The sequence below is a fragment of the Aulonocara stuartgranti genome (assembly GCF_965226115.1).
Source record: "Aulonocara stuartgranti genome assembly, chromosome: 8".
In the NCBI taxonomy this organism is placed as follows: Eukaryota; Metazoa; Chordata; class Actinopteri; order Cichliformes; family Cichlidae; genus Aulonocara; species Aulonocara stuartgranti.
Genome location: NC_138959.1, coordinates 2,476,890 through 2,491,118, shown reverse-complemented (window position 1 = coordinate 2,491,118; position 14,229 = coordinate 2,476,890). Strand labels below are relative to the sequence as shown.

General features: G+C 41.8%; 1 long non-coding RNA gene across 1 annotated transcript; it reads left to right on the top strand.

Moving 5' to 3' along the window:
* Positions 1-1,737: 1,737 nt before the first annotated feature.
* LOC309713233 lies at positions 1,738-14,229 on the top strand. The gene is made up of 3 exons (XR_014278524.1): positions 1,738-2,102; positions 4,553-4,612; positions 10,379-14,229. It is a non-coding gene; the product is annotated as an uncharacterized lncRNA (long non-coding RNA).

The window sequence follows — 14,229 nt, the reverse complement described above, 5'->3', positions numbered from 1 at the left end:
TAGCTTACGCGGTTGCAGAGCTACCTGGATCGGTTTTAAAGGGTTAAAAGGCATCACAGTAAACTGTATTTATAGGCAGTGCAGTAACAGTGCATATAACACTATCAAGATTTAGACAAGAAATACAATTGATAAAAATCATAATGATAATGAATAAATAATGTAATCATAGATATATACATTAAGTCTTTTAGCCATATTTCAGGCCTGCTGACAAAACTGAATGACTGGATGAGAATAAGTTGGTGTCAGTGCTTTGTGCCTGTGCAGCTGCTCCTGGAAAACCCTGGAAACTCTTCTAAAGGTCGTCACACCTGTCGGGGCGCTGAGTCTGTGACCCAGCATTTTGAGTTTGTTTTGTATTTTTGATTGTTTGTGATGTATCGGAGAAATGTTAAGCTCTAGTGGTTATTATTAGTATGTCTTAGTTAGGTTTTAATCTAAATAGCATTATCACTCATGCTTCCTTGTTCGGGCGTCATTTCCTGTTTCATGTGTAAGTCTGTCTTGTCCTCTATGTATGTCTTTTAGTTGTGTCCGTGCCTCGTCCTCCTCATCTGTTCCCATGTTCCTCACCTTGTGTTTCTCCCCAGTCTGTCATGTGTTTCATGTCTGCGTTTTCCACGTCCTGTTGTCCAGCTCGAGTTGTCACAGTCTTTGTCTCGTTACATTTCCTGTTTCATTTTTGACAGTCTCGTGTTTCCATGTTCGGTGTGTTTAGTTCAGCTTTCCTTGTGATGTCATGTTCATTTGTTCCAGCTGTGTTCCCCATGTGCTTCCACTTCCCTCATTACTCTTCTGTGTATTTAGGTCCTCTGTCTCCCTTTGTTCAGTGTTTAGGTTCATGTTCATGTCATAGTTTTCATGTCTAGTTCTAACTGTCCCCAGTTTAGTTTATCATTTAGTCTTTGCCTCTTCTTGCCTTTGTTTTGTTTGTTGATATCAGCCTAAATAAATGGCTCTCTTTTTGTTCTCTTATATTTCAGTTTTGCCTCACATGTGTTTTGCCTTTGGGTCCACACCACAACACACCAGCTGCTCAGCGGTGGCAAAACCACATCTGTACTGCTATACACTAAGGCAGTGTTTCCCAACCACTGAAGATTATCTGGTTCCACCTGATTAGCACTTTAAGCGATCGCGTGAGTAATGGGCAGAACAATTACATTCTCTTCCACTAGAGGGCAGTACAACTACCTGCACTAATTAAATGGATTTCCAACTGCCAGTAAAACAGAAGAAGACAAAGATGAGATTACATAATAGTCATGAGACAACACAAGGCATAATAACAACAGATAAATATTTGAAAAGAAAAAGCAGTCAGTCTGACCGAGATGAAGGCCCTAGCATGAGTGGTGGTCAGAGGAAAGCAAAAGAGGTACAGTGGGGACCAGTGTTGGTCAAGTTACTTGAAAAAAGTAATCAGTAACTAATTACTGATTACTTCCCCAAAAAAGTAATCCGGTTACTTTACTGATTACTTATTTTCAAAAGTAATTAATTACTTAGTTACTTAGTTACTTTTTATAAACACGATTTACAACCTGAACAGGTGATAAATAGATCTCTCAGCACAATTCTACTTTTTCTGCATAATCATCATACAAAATGTAATCAAATGGAAAAGTCTCTTTTTAAAACTTGTTTTATTAGTTTTAATCTTTTAACTTTATGCATCAAGCAAAAATTTAACTATATGCAACATTCTCTGACTGGAATAAATTAGTTTAACATTTAAACCTATTTTCTGCACATTCCAGCACATAAAATAAAATATTTGTGTGTTTACACTCAGTCTTTCAAATAGATGCAAGTAAAACACAGCAGAAAATAAATAAAGTCAAAGACTCAGCGGTCCTGTTGCTCTATTTTCACCTGTAAAGCAGGAGTGGGGTAGGCGGAGGTTTACCCTGGTGCAGGTGTGCCGCGGTCAGTGGAAGAATCTGCGAGTTTCTCTGTGAGTTTCCCATCACGTAGTAGCTACTCGGTGCTTGCTCGGAAGTTTAGGGTTTTTTTTCGCTGTAAAAAGAAGTTTTCTTCCCACGCACAGCGGACACTAATGTTTTTGTCACTTTTTATGGAATCAAACTCAAAGTAAGGTCAGTACTTCCACGCTTTAAACGCTGCACGCTCATGCTCTCTCTGCACTCGATATATGATCCACTGTTGATCTGCACACAGCTGTTGTCACGAACGTCGCACTCGCTTACGTCACTGTCGTGAGACATTCTCGCAAAAAAAATCACGGTTTTAGTAACACAGTAACGCAGCGTTCCTACGGGAAAGTAACGGTAATCTAATTACCGTTTTTGCAATAGTAATGTCACGGCTGCCGAGGCGAGCCGTGTGGATTTAGAAGGAGGACCCAAGATGCAGGCAGTGGATGAGATACCGGTGGTTTTATTTACAGAGGTGTAGTGGCAAACAAACAGTGGGGCATAACAAACAACTAAAGACACCTAAACTGGGAGAACTAAAATAACAGACCTGGGAGCATATGACAACGGATGATGAATAGCAGAGAGACGCAGACGAGGAACAGGACTCCGTGGAACACGGGGTAACAGACTGACACAGAGTTACACAGACTGACACAGAGGAACACAGACGAACCGGCAACAGGCAGGAGAACACACAGAGCTTAAATACACACACCAGTAATCAGGGGATGAGAGACAGGAGGGCAACACAGCTGGGAGGAATCTGGGCTGACGGGACAGGGGAAACGTAAACTGATCACACTCACATACGACGCGGACCTTCACAATAAAACAGGAAACTCAGATACATGGAACCAGACAAGACATTGAACTAAACAGACAGATTCAGATGCAGACTCAGAGGCAGATCGAAAATATAACACACAGAACTCAAACAATAATAATCATCATCATCATAAACTAGAAAATGATAACTAAAAGCGCTGGGTCACCGACCCAGGACCATGACAAGTAATCCCTTACTTTACTCGTTACTTGAAAAAAGTACTCAGATTACAGTAACGCGCCATCTCTGGTGGGGACAAACCAAACCAAGTCCGCTATGCCTGGTACGCAGGGAAAAATGATAAAAATGCTTTTTGTGACATTTTTGTTTGGTGGTGTTTGCTGTGTGACTTTTCTAATGTGAAATATTTGCCTTGGTCCAAATGTTTGGGAAACATTGTACTAAGGTGTAACAACTTATCAAATGTCACCTTTTATGGGGAAGTAGTTATAATGAAAAACACACAATAAACAGTGTGTCCTACTGAGAGGATGTAACAATGCAGTGGCAGATGAAACCACAAAATGCCCACAATGAGACTACAAATTAGATCCAGTGAAGAAAGTAAAGTTGAAGTGAAATAGTGGCTGTAAGGCGGGCTCAGTCTGTAATGCACTAACCTACAAGTTTGATAAGAGTCTGCAGACAGTGGAAGGAGAGCAAAACAAGCCATCAAGTTTCAAGCCTAAATTATCAGGTGTAATTTCCACTCACAGAACAGTCACAAAAAAGTGATCGCGCTGCCCAGCAAGAGGAAAAGCTCCACAGTGAGTCAGCGCTTTGTCCTCTGGAAGTTCAGAGATTTGTTTAATTTCCCTGAAACTCAGGATATGTGTCTGAGGGAAGACGGCTTGTTGCACCTCATCAGTGCACTTGTTTGTACTTTATTTTGTAATTGTGGTAAAAATAAAATAAAGTGCAGTTTTAGGTGGAAAACATCTGTCTGTCGGTGAGACGCAGGTGTACAGCCTGCAGTATATTTGTGTATCCACTGCAGCGTTCACACGTCAAACTTTCTGTGACGACGCTTTGTCTCTATTTGACTTGTTAGTGACAGCGGGATTGAGTCGTAGTAATCACAGCTATTATTCCTTTCTCAGTGTTCTTGGATGTTCTTAAATGCTTCATTTAGTAAATTGCACTTTTAAAAAGATGCTGCACAACACAAACAAATCGGTGTCCTCGCGCGCTGCTATTCATCCTGCAAATGAACAATTCAGCAAATGAATAGCAGCAGTTCTTTTCATCAGGCCTCTGGTTCAATCAGTTCCCACATTGTGAAAATATCTTTAAAAGCTGAGAAGGTTTTACTCCAAATACTTTTTTTAAAACGTCAAAACGGGCACGTGTACCTCTAAAAGCAGGACAATCAGGGACGATACACTTCCAGATGAACGTGATGAAAGCGTCAGCATGCTGTCAGTCACACAGATGTCTCTGACCTTTTAAAAGATGGAGGTCATAAGAAACAGCAGAAGATATTTGAAGATAGAGTTATGTTTAATGTGTCAGATTTTGGCTGTAACGTCCAAACAGTCTGTGAACAACTGAAGGGAACGCAGTGCTGAATCCATATCCAGGCTACCCACGCCTCCCGTGGATTTCATGTGGATTTGACTCCGAGTAAACATATTCAGAGCTGATTGAACTCTGACCATCTCCATCTCCGAGTTAATCGGCACAGAGTTTAGAGTCAGAAGCATGAGGTATAAGCTGCTGTAACATAGAGCAGGTTTATTGAACTCTGATTTCTCATTTGTGTTTCTCTGTGGATCAAACTCAGAGAAAACCGATCGTTCCAGCGCACAAGGACAGCACCTCCACAGTGTCATCAGTCAAACAGGTGAGTGGGCGCAGGTGAAGCTGTGGAAATATGAAATTCGTTGTCATCTTGGGAAGCACAACAGAAATCATCTTGTCCATGTTCAGCACATCAACATGTGTTGATCTAAGGAGCCTTCCAAGCCTCCCAAACTCCTCAGACCATCAACATGTGTTCACAAGTTTCTACAACAAATGAATGAATTTGGATTGAACTTCATTTTGATGCAACAAACTTTTTTTTTCACGTACTTCTTCACTTTATTTTAATCTTCATGCAGCAGTTTGAGTTATTATTGCTGCGTGTGGTTCTTTGTATCTTGTAATTAGTTTGGGTTTTGTGTTATTTCTTTCTTGTCATTTCTTTTCACTGTTTATTTTCTTATTTTTATAATTGTAGGATTTATTTATACTCTTTTTTTCGGTCAGCTGATTGGCCCTTTCGCTCTTTTCCACTTGTCTCTCTGGGTAATCAGGGTTTGAACCAGAGTCGCCCAGTTACCACAGTAGCAGTTGTTTTTTCTGGTGGAAACCAGTGAAGTCAGATAATATCAGCCTCTGGTTTAGAAGCTGAAATCAGGCTTTGAATCAGCTGAATGCATCATGAGGAATATTCGCTCTTTCCCTTTTCTGTGCAGCCTTCATGCGGCTGCTCTTCCTTCGAGGTTTGTTTGCATCGTACTTCATGCCGGAGCACAGACAGTCTTTTTAAAGCAGTGTCGTTACAGCCGGCTGTGTATGCAGACCTCTGTGACTAATGCTGTGTGTCCAGGAGGAGGGCAGCTCTTACAGTGCAGTGCTCTGTACATGCCACTACTGTCTGTGTTTGTGAAGAGCTACTGAGGCAGAAAATGGGTAGAACACAGACAGAAGGAGACTAAACAGGTAATTGAATTGAATAAAGAATGAGGTAGAGAAAGAGGCGAGGCAGAAGAAGAAGAAATAGGAGCTAGAGGAGCAAGAGAGGTGGATTTGGACAGAAAATCACTATTACCCTCTCATCTGAGCATCATGTAGGTTTCTGTGTTTTATTATCAAAGAATGGAGCCTGTTGTATTCATTTTTTTACTCACTGGTTATTAATTTAGTCCCATTTGTGTGGAAGGTCAGCGGCTTCAAGCACGGAGAGAAATTCTAAACTGGTGAATTAACCAAAGAACAAGTGATTGTGATTTAAAAAGGAGAACACTTCATATTAGGCTACAAATAACCAAATTAACCAGTAACGAGATGCTTATTAACATAGATATTAGCCTTGTGGCACTTCATAAATCATCATAAACCACTTATTGCTGCGTAGCTCATAAATCTACAGCCAACTCCTGAATGAGTTCAGAGATATTTATTATGAGTGTTACTGCTCTTACGCTGCTATCTGTGCCTCTTTTATTAGATATACTGGAACGTTTTCAAAGAGCCTGTGCATCACTGTAAAGACTGCACACTTACTGTGCAGCCAGATGCTGTTCAGACCCACATAAATATTAGTGATGATCCTAAAATGAACCATCCCCGCCTCCCTGGATTACAGCGGTCTAATCTACCACTGGTGGGGCACCAAGGGATTCTCAAGGCCTCCTCCCAGCTGCACATGAAACATCTCACCAATGAGGAAATACCTGAACCACCTCAACCAGCTCCTTTTGTTGGTGAATGATGGAGCTCTCCAGCCTGTCTCTGAGGGTTTGAGTTTCCTCCAAATGCTGTGTGGTCCACACAGCATTTGGAGGAAACTCATTCCTGCTGCCTGCATCAGCGATGTCATTGATTCGGTCACAAACACTACCCAGAGCTTATGGCGATAGGTGAGAGGAGGAAAGCAGATCGACCGGTGACTGAACCGTTTCATCTTCACGCTCTGGCTTCTTTTCAGCTGCAAAGCATCCAGAACAAGAACAACAGTAAATCCATCAATCACAGCTCGCTCCTTCCATCGCTCATAAATAAGATCCAAAGATACCTGAACTCCTCTAATTGGAGCAGCAGATCATTCCCAGTGTTTTAGCCACAAAAGTATTTGGTTAAATATTTATACTGTAGGTTCACTGAGTGGATGTACAGAGCAGAAGAGTGTGATGTGGCACAGCCTCGTGGTTTGGATAAGATTTTGTTTCCACGGTGGAAATGAAGGAGGAGAGTCATATGTATCACCTGCCACACATGTTAGCCGGTTAAATTCAATTAGTGTTAAATACGTTGGGAAAATCACAACACTTGTACAGAGAAAGCTGCTTTTCTCTGCTCGCCTCTAATCTCTTTGATATCTTCATTTCATGTCGTGAATGTGCATGAAGCAAGTGTGAGCAAAGAGAGAAACAAAAAAAGGGAGGAAGGTGGAGGTGTAGAGTCAGCGGGGGAAGAAGAATGAGGTAATAAGTAGTCGCGGTGTTATCAATACGCGTCCAGCTGACTGCCCGGCGCACCGAGCTGTGGTAATTTCTCAGACGATTCATGCTTTTAGGCGGCCGCGTGAAGAGACTCTGCTTCAGAGTGGGTGTTAATCTCCGAGGCAATGCAGCCAGCGAGTTCTCCTTATCTCTCTCTGAATGTTTCACCTCAAAATTACCACACAGCATCTCTGTAGAAGCAGGAAGCTGTGTATGCATGCTCCGAGGTCACAGCACAGAGAGGGAAACATATTTAACACCACCTTACATGTTGCATAAAAAGAAGTAAAGGATGTGACGGTTGGAGTTCGGTTGTAGCTTGCTGGTGCATGACTGTATTGCTGACTTGATTAAACCCTTTGGGTCTTTTGTTAAATGTGAAAAACTTAAGAAATTGAGCTTGAGTTATGGAGGTGGATAACTAAGCAAAGACAAATTATGTATGCAAATAGATGTGTTGTGCACCAGACATTTTTATGAGCACATAAGGTCCATAAGGGTTTGAATCTTCCAGGCAACTCAAAGCTAAACTGAATCACTCTCAAAGCAGGCTTTCTGTTTGCTCCAGAACAGACTCATGCAGCCAAATATTAATGACTACAGACTGTAATGGTTCAGACCGACGTGTATGGTGTTTCATGTAAATAAAGCTTTGGTGGTTTGAGGCAGAAACCTCACTGATAGCATTACTCAGAGCAGGTCACGGACGGGACCTCTGTTTGTCTGATGGATTTGTATTGGCAGGTACAGTGGCGGGTAATATACCTGAGCAAACCCAACATGCATGTGTGGGAGTCACTGCAGAACTAAATGACATTTAAAGGCCTTGTTCTGTTTGAATCTACGCCGTGAGCTCGTTGTAATCCTACACCTGATGATCCAGAACCTAAACTATCATAGAAACTACACGTTGTGTCCATGCAGCCCATAATATTGTGATTGGCCTTCACTGCTCTCGATTGTGTTGATTGACTGACTGAGAACACTAATCATCGCCACAGTATGTGGAGTGTCTGCAAGTCCCTGCAGATAAAAGCAGATTGGAGGATTAGAAACGCACAAAGACGTGGACGAACGTGAGGGACAAAGACACTTGTTGTGTTTATTCTGTTTACTTCCTGGCCACAGGTAATTATCATGTAATGAACCACACCGAAGCCTGACTGTAGATCCCAGCGTCAGAGCTACAGAAGCCTAAAATCAGAGCCTTAAACCTGTTTGGCTTCATCTGTGAGTAACTGTGTGAGCAATAACTTGGCAGATGGTGACCGGGCAGCCTTCTATATTCTCCACCCATGTTTCAGGTGTTTGGTTCAGTAACCTTGATAATGAATATTATCGAGCTGCTGTCCGCTCCTCATCGACTGAAGTCTGCAGCTGAGGATTCAGTGCTGACTCTTTCCTGAGGCTTTGAGCTCGACTGAACTTTGAAAAACACTCCGGAAGTCGTGTCGTGAAATTTTTAGATTATTTTTTTAGCTTGTTGAGACAAATGGATTTTGTCTGTGTGGGGAAAATGATTTAACACCAATTTAAAGCAATTTTAAAATCTTACCAGGATGAACTCAGTCAAAGAGTCCGACTTCACCCGGCTCATTCTTGGCATGTTGTAGGCTTTCTGTTTGCTTCCGACACTTCCAGCTCCTTTCCATTTCCTCTGCCAACAATAAAAGTTATTTTCCATGAAAGTGTCACAGACGTATTGGCGCACACATCTGAGCCCTGCAGCCGTATGAGGAGACCATACCCGACTCTGAACAGCTGCTTCTTTCCAAAATCCATTATTTCACCAGTCTTTTAAGATTAGTTCTTCATTTTTACATCATAGTTATTGCTTTTTAAAATATTTACGTACAGCTCTGTAGACTGGACATTTTGCAGACCTGCATACATACGCATCACCAGTGTGGAACAGCTGTGTTGTTGCATGTCCTTTTACTTTGCCCGAGCCACCAACACGAAGCAGAAACTTTTTCTCATGTGTTTTTTGTGATTCTTGCCCTTTTTGCTGATCTCTGCCGTCCATCCCCTCCCCTCCCTGTTTGAGCCAACTTTTGAGAAAGTTACAGCTCCAGCAACACTCGCAGTATAAAGGACAACTTTATTGCTTTGACCCACAGGTTTCAGGTTTCTGCCTTCACTGAGGTCATCAAAGCCAGCTTTTCAAACTGCATCAACCTCCAGCTTTTTGGAGGACTGCACACAAGTGTGTCTTCCTGCTGTTCTCTCTCCACGGCCAAAGAACAAACAGACACCATAAATCCGCCCTGAGTAACATGTTATTCAGACAACAACTGCAAAAGATTCGTGTTCTTAAATAAAACCATTAATGTTCTTCCTGACGGGGAAATCAAATATGTCACCACACACCATAAACTCAAAGGAATTTAAAATATATCGACATTTTTCTCTTCTTTTTCTCAGCTATGATCAAATAACTGAACAGCTGATCTTTGTTTTGCTTATTTCAGCTCCATATTTTATACTTAAACTTCGCTAGAGTAGCTTTGCATGATTCACAGGTCAAAACTGTCCTCATGAGTCTTACAATTAGTTTTTGTGCGTTTTATGCGAAACCAAGACACGGGCTGAAGATTTCTTGATGATGATGTCATGACCTTCACTGGGCACGATAGGGCCGTCAGTCAGCCAGGACCGATTACATCAGCAGGCCGCTCAGCTGCGTGCAGGCACTAGTTTCTCTCGCTGTAACATCCTTCTGACAGCGATGTCAGCACACACACAGCGGTACATCTGCAAATGCCATCAGCTCATCTTGGAGACGCTTGCAGTGCTTTTCCTCACTCCCCCGTGGCCGCATGCTGCCGCTCGCCTTAATTCACAGCGAACCCACCTGTAACTTAACATCTTCATTTTGATTGGAGCCTTCTGTCTGCAGTAATGTGCAGCAGCCACAGCTCAGTGCAAACGCTTCCCCGTGTGGTTCTTTTGTGCTGAAATGAGTTACAGACTCCCATCTGTCAGCAGAGTCCTCTTCTTTCCCCAGAAACTACTTAAAGGTGCAGATGACAAGCTCGCTCTACCTCTCTGTTGCAGTGTGGCAAACGTCCTGCTTTCAAACGGATATATTAGTAAAATGCACTCATGTAGTGATACAAGCAGGGTCAGAAATTCACACAGGTCAACGTGAATATTATAAAAATGGTATGTCATCAGGACCAGCCGCCTTTCCTCTTCCTCCTCGCTGTTCCTCTGCACTTCCTGATGCACTAGCTTCCGCCCATCCTCTTTTTCTTCTTCACTCCTTCCACCCTTTCTGTTAGCACACTCTTCACTTGTCACTTTCCTTTCCAACTTGTCCAGCCAATCAATACAAGTTCTGTGCTAGTGTCCAGCTTCACACACAACTCACTAAAAACATTTTCTTTCCTTGTCAGCAGGCAGGACAGCTCATCAGGTCAGAGTCATATCTTGTCCTTGTATGTGGCAGATGATGTGGAGGCCCTGTGACAGAGCGGTGATGGACCGACCTCTCGTGTACAAGTGTTCCCATTTTCTCAGCTTGAAGTCTGTTCGCTTTGGTCAACCCAGCCTGCTGTTCTTTGCCACACCAGGACAGTTTTCATTCATCGTCTAAAACATTCGCCAGATTTGTCTCTGAATATTAAAGTCAAGCTGAAGGATCACAGTTCTGACATGGAGGAGATCTGGTGCCCATCACAGAGGCGCAGCCACGAGGTGACAAACATCTGTATATTTTTTTACCATCTTTTCTGACTAATGCAGTTTAGTCCAGCCTGAAGCAACACGCTTTGCTCTGATACCAGGAGGTGCTGCTGCCTCTTCCCTTATCCAAAGACCGCAACATTAATGATTAAATGAATTAGTCTCTGCAGTCACGACTATGTTAGATGACTGCAAATCGGCACAGAGTGTGTCTGTATAATTACCTTTACCATCTTCTCTCTTCTTGTTCAACAAGGTTTCATACTGAACAGGAAAAAAAGAACAAGGATGCTTTTTTTTTTCCACTGAATAATTTGTATTTTATCTTCTTTCCTCAAAGCAAATTAAAAATATGAGACAAGAAACTTTAATAAACGACTGTCTGGCACAAAGGAAAAGGACAACTTATTTTTAATATTAATGAGTTTTATTAGTGTTTGAGTAGATTTGTGATAAAGATGAAAATGCTCTAATATATTCTGTGGCTCAGACTGATTATGTGGAAAATCTGAGCCAGGAGACTGCGTAAAACAGAAAAACATCTCAAACCGCCGTTTTTGTGATATTAGACAGCAATATGCATAAAGGCGCATTAAAGTTTCAGCAGCTTGTTTCCCACATGAGGAAAAAAACTCATAATATACAGAGATTATTCAGTGTCGCCTATAATGACAAATATATTTGTTGCTCGAGGTTTTCTCTTGAGGTTGGGGGTGAAATAAGAAAACTTTAAACCTGCACCAGGATAAAGCCACAGCTAACGTTCTCCTCCAAATGTACCGTAGCAGCACATCCTGGTGGATGTAGGAATCTGCATCCTTCCAAATCAAGACTGTTTTGTGTGAAAGTCTTGAGCTCTTCCTCATTTTAAAAAAATATTTTGATAAGAAAATCTAAACTGAAATATTCAAACACAGAGGTTGTTCACTTCTTATGAGCTTAAAAGTGAATATTTAGTGTGACCACCTTTATTCTTCAGCACAGCCTGAACCCTCTGAGGCTGCTTTCTTGTAAGTTTTAAGGAATAGTTCTCCAGACTTCTTGAAGGTCCTTCAAAGCTCTTCTTTGCAGGTTTGTGCTTTTGTTCTGTTCTCAGTCGAGATGATCCCACACTGCTTCACAAATGCTGAGGCCCAGGCTCTGGAGATGCCTATCCATGACTAATAATTTTGGAGAAGACTAGATGGATCAGCTGAAGGTCTAGAGTTGTCTTGCAGGTCCTGTTTCAGTTCTTTGCTGTTCAGCTGCTGGAGATCTGCCACTGAGGGAAGTTTTCACCGATTCTTTTCTTTGCTGCATGTTTTAGGTGTGAAGTAAATAAAGGATTTATATGTGCAGCTTCTGTAAGTCGTACCTTACCTTTGTCAAAGATAAATGTATCCATTTAAAGACTAACTGCTGCAGAGGCTTTTGAGCTTCTGATTTCCTTTAATTTACATTATCAGCTAATTTTATATTTGTTCTTTAACTGATGACAAACAGATTGAAGAAAAATCCTTGTTCTTGGTTGTGTCCATGAAATTCAGCTCAGAAAAGCTTTTCATTTTTTTAATAAATCCTCTTTTCCCCTGAAGAAGGATGTCAGAGTCCAGCTGCTGTTTCAATCTGCTTTTGATTTACTGTGCATAGCTAACAAAGACATGCAGCTGAAGCACTCTGAAGGAGAGATGCAGGGAGGTACAGACAATAGACGAATGGGCTGTGCAGCTCACAAAAGCAGCGAGGAACAGATCGAACACACCGAACACTCCTTACCCGAGCTGAGTGGGTGCAGTCTTCAGCTCTGGGCGTCTCCTCTTATTATCTGCCCTCGGAGCAAATGTGGCTCAAGTGTCGGATCAATTCCCGGCCGCTCCAGTCTGCCTGTCAAAGTAACCTCAGGCTGCTGAACATTCAGTGTGTAAATATTAGAAAAGCACGTAGGTATAGGTAAGTGCTGTGCGAATATGTGTGCAGCAAGGCAAATGTTTCCCACAGCTGGAGGTTTTCAGCGTGATGCACAGTGTTCCCGGGCAGCGCTGAATCACAGCTCTCTGTTCAGCTTTAGGACACTTCAATTTATTTGTGGGGGAAAACATTGAGAGAGCTGCAGGAGGAGCTATTTGGTTGTTTTTGTTTTATTCACTTCCTCTCTCTTTCCTGATCAAAGAGGCAAAGTTAGTCAGAAATCCTACTTACATGCATCTCTGCATTTAGAACTTTTTCATTATTTTAGTGACTATTCTGCATTTTCAGGAAAGCGTAAGATGCCAAAGAGGAAACGTTCAGTCTCGTGGGACGCTGATCCAGCTCGTGATCCTCTGCATGTCATGTTTTCTCTGGTTGTGTATTTTTGATAATCGTTATGAAGCCTTCTGTTGGTGCTTATGATGATCCTGTTTGCTGTGGCTTTTGTTCTGTCCTCGCTTTAGTTCATATGTTGTTTCTGTCTCTGTGTAGAGTTCATATGTCTTATTTTCTTATTATTCTCTTGTGCTTTGTATTTTTATAGTTCTGCTTCAGCTCTTCTCTCACCTTTCTCCTGATCCGTCGTTATCCTGTGCGGACACAATGTCTCAGTTCCCTTTGTTGGTTCTCCCTCACAGTGTTCCTCCTTGTTCTGTGTTCTCCAAGAAGATTTGTGGGTGTTTTTAATCCCAGCAGTAAAGCTGTTTTTGAGTTTGCTTCTCGTCTGCTGAGCACACAGCGACCCTGACACTGCAGGAGCTTTGATATGTGATATCATTTTTAAGTGTTGCTTTTCATCTTGTGTGATCTTTAATTAGACACAACTTTTCTTTGTGTTGTTGTTGTTTAAGCTTCTATTGTTTACCTTCTTTATCATCATTATGTTTATTATTTAAGTGCAAAAGGTGGTTATAAAATAAATAAATAAATTAAGATGATATTATGTAATCTGGTTTAAATCTTGTTTTTATTTTTCATATTCTGTACAGATTTTCTGCTGAGGAAGAAAAAAATCTGTAAAGGAATAACCTGTTTTATGTGCACTATATGCAGAGATGGGCAGTAACGCGTTACTGTAATCTGATTACTTTTTTCAGGTAACAAGTAAAGTAAGGGATTACTATTGCAAAAACGGTAATTAGATTACCGTTACTTTCCCGTAGGAACGCTGCGTTACTGCGTTACTAAAACTGTGATTTTTTTTTTGCGAGAATGTCTCACGACAGTGACGTAAGCGAGTGCGACGTTCGTGACAACAGCTGTGTGCAGATCAACAATGGATCACATATCGAGTGCAGAGAGAGTATGAGCGTGCAGCGTTTAAAGCGTGGAAGTACTGACCTTACTTTGAGTTTGATTCCATAAAAAGTGACAAAAACATTAGTGTCCGCTGTGCGTGGGAAGAAAACTTTTTACAGCGAAAAAACCCCTAAACTTCCAACAAGCACCGAGTAGCTACGACGTAATGGGAAACTCACAGAGACACTCGCGGATTCTTCCACTGACCGCAGCACACCTGCACCAGGGTAACCCTCCGCCTACCCCACTCCTGCTTTACAGGTGAAAATAGAGCAACAGGACCGCTGAGTCTTTGACTTTATTTATTTTCTGCTGTGTT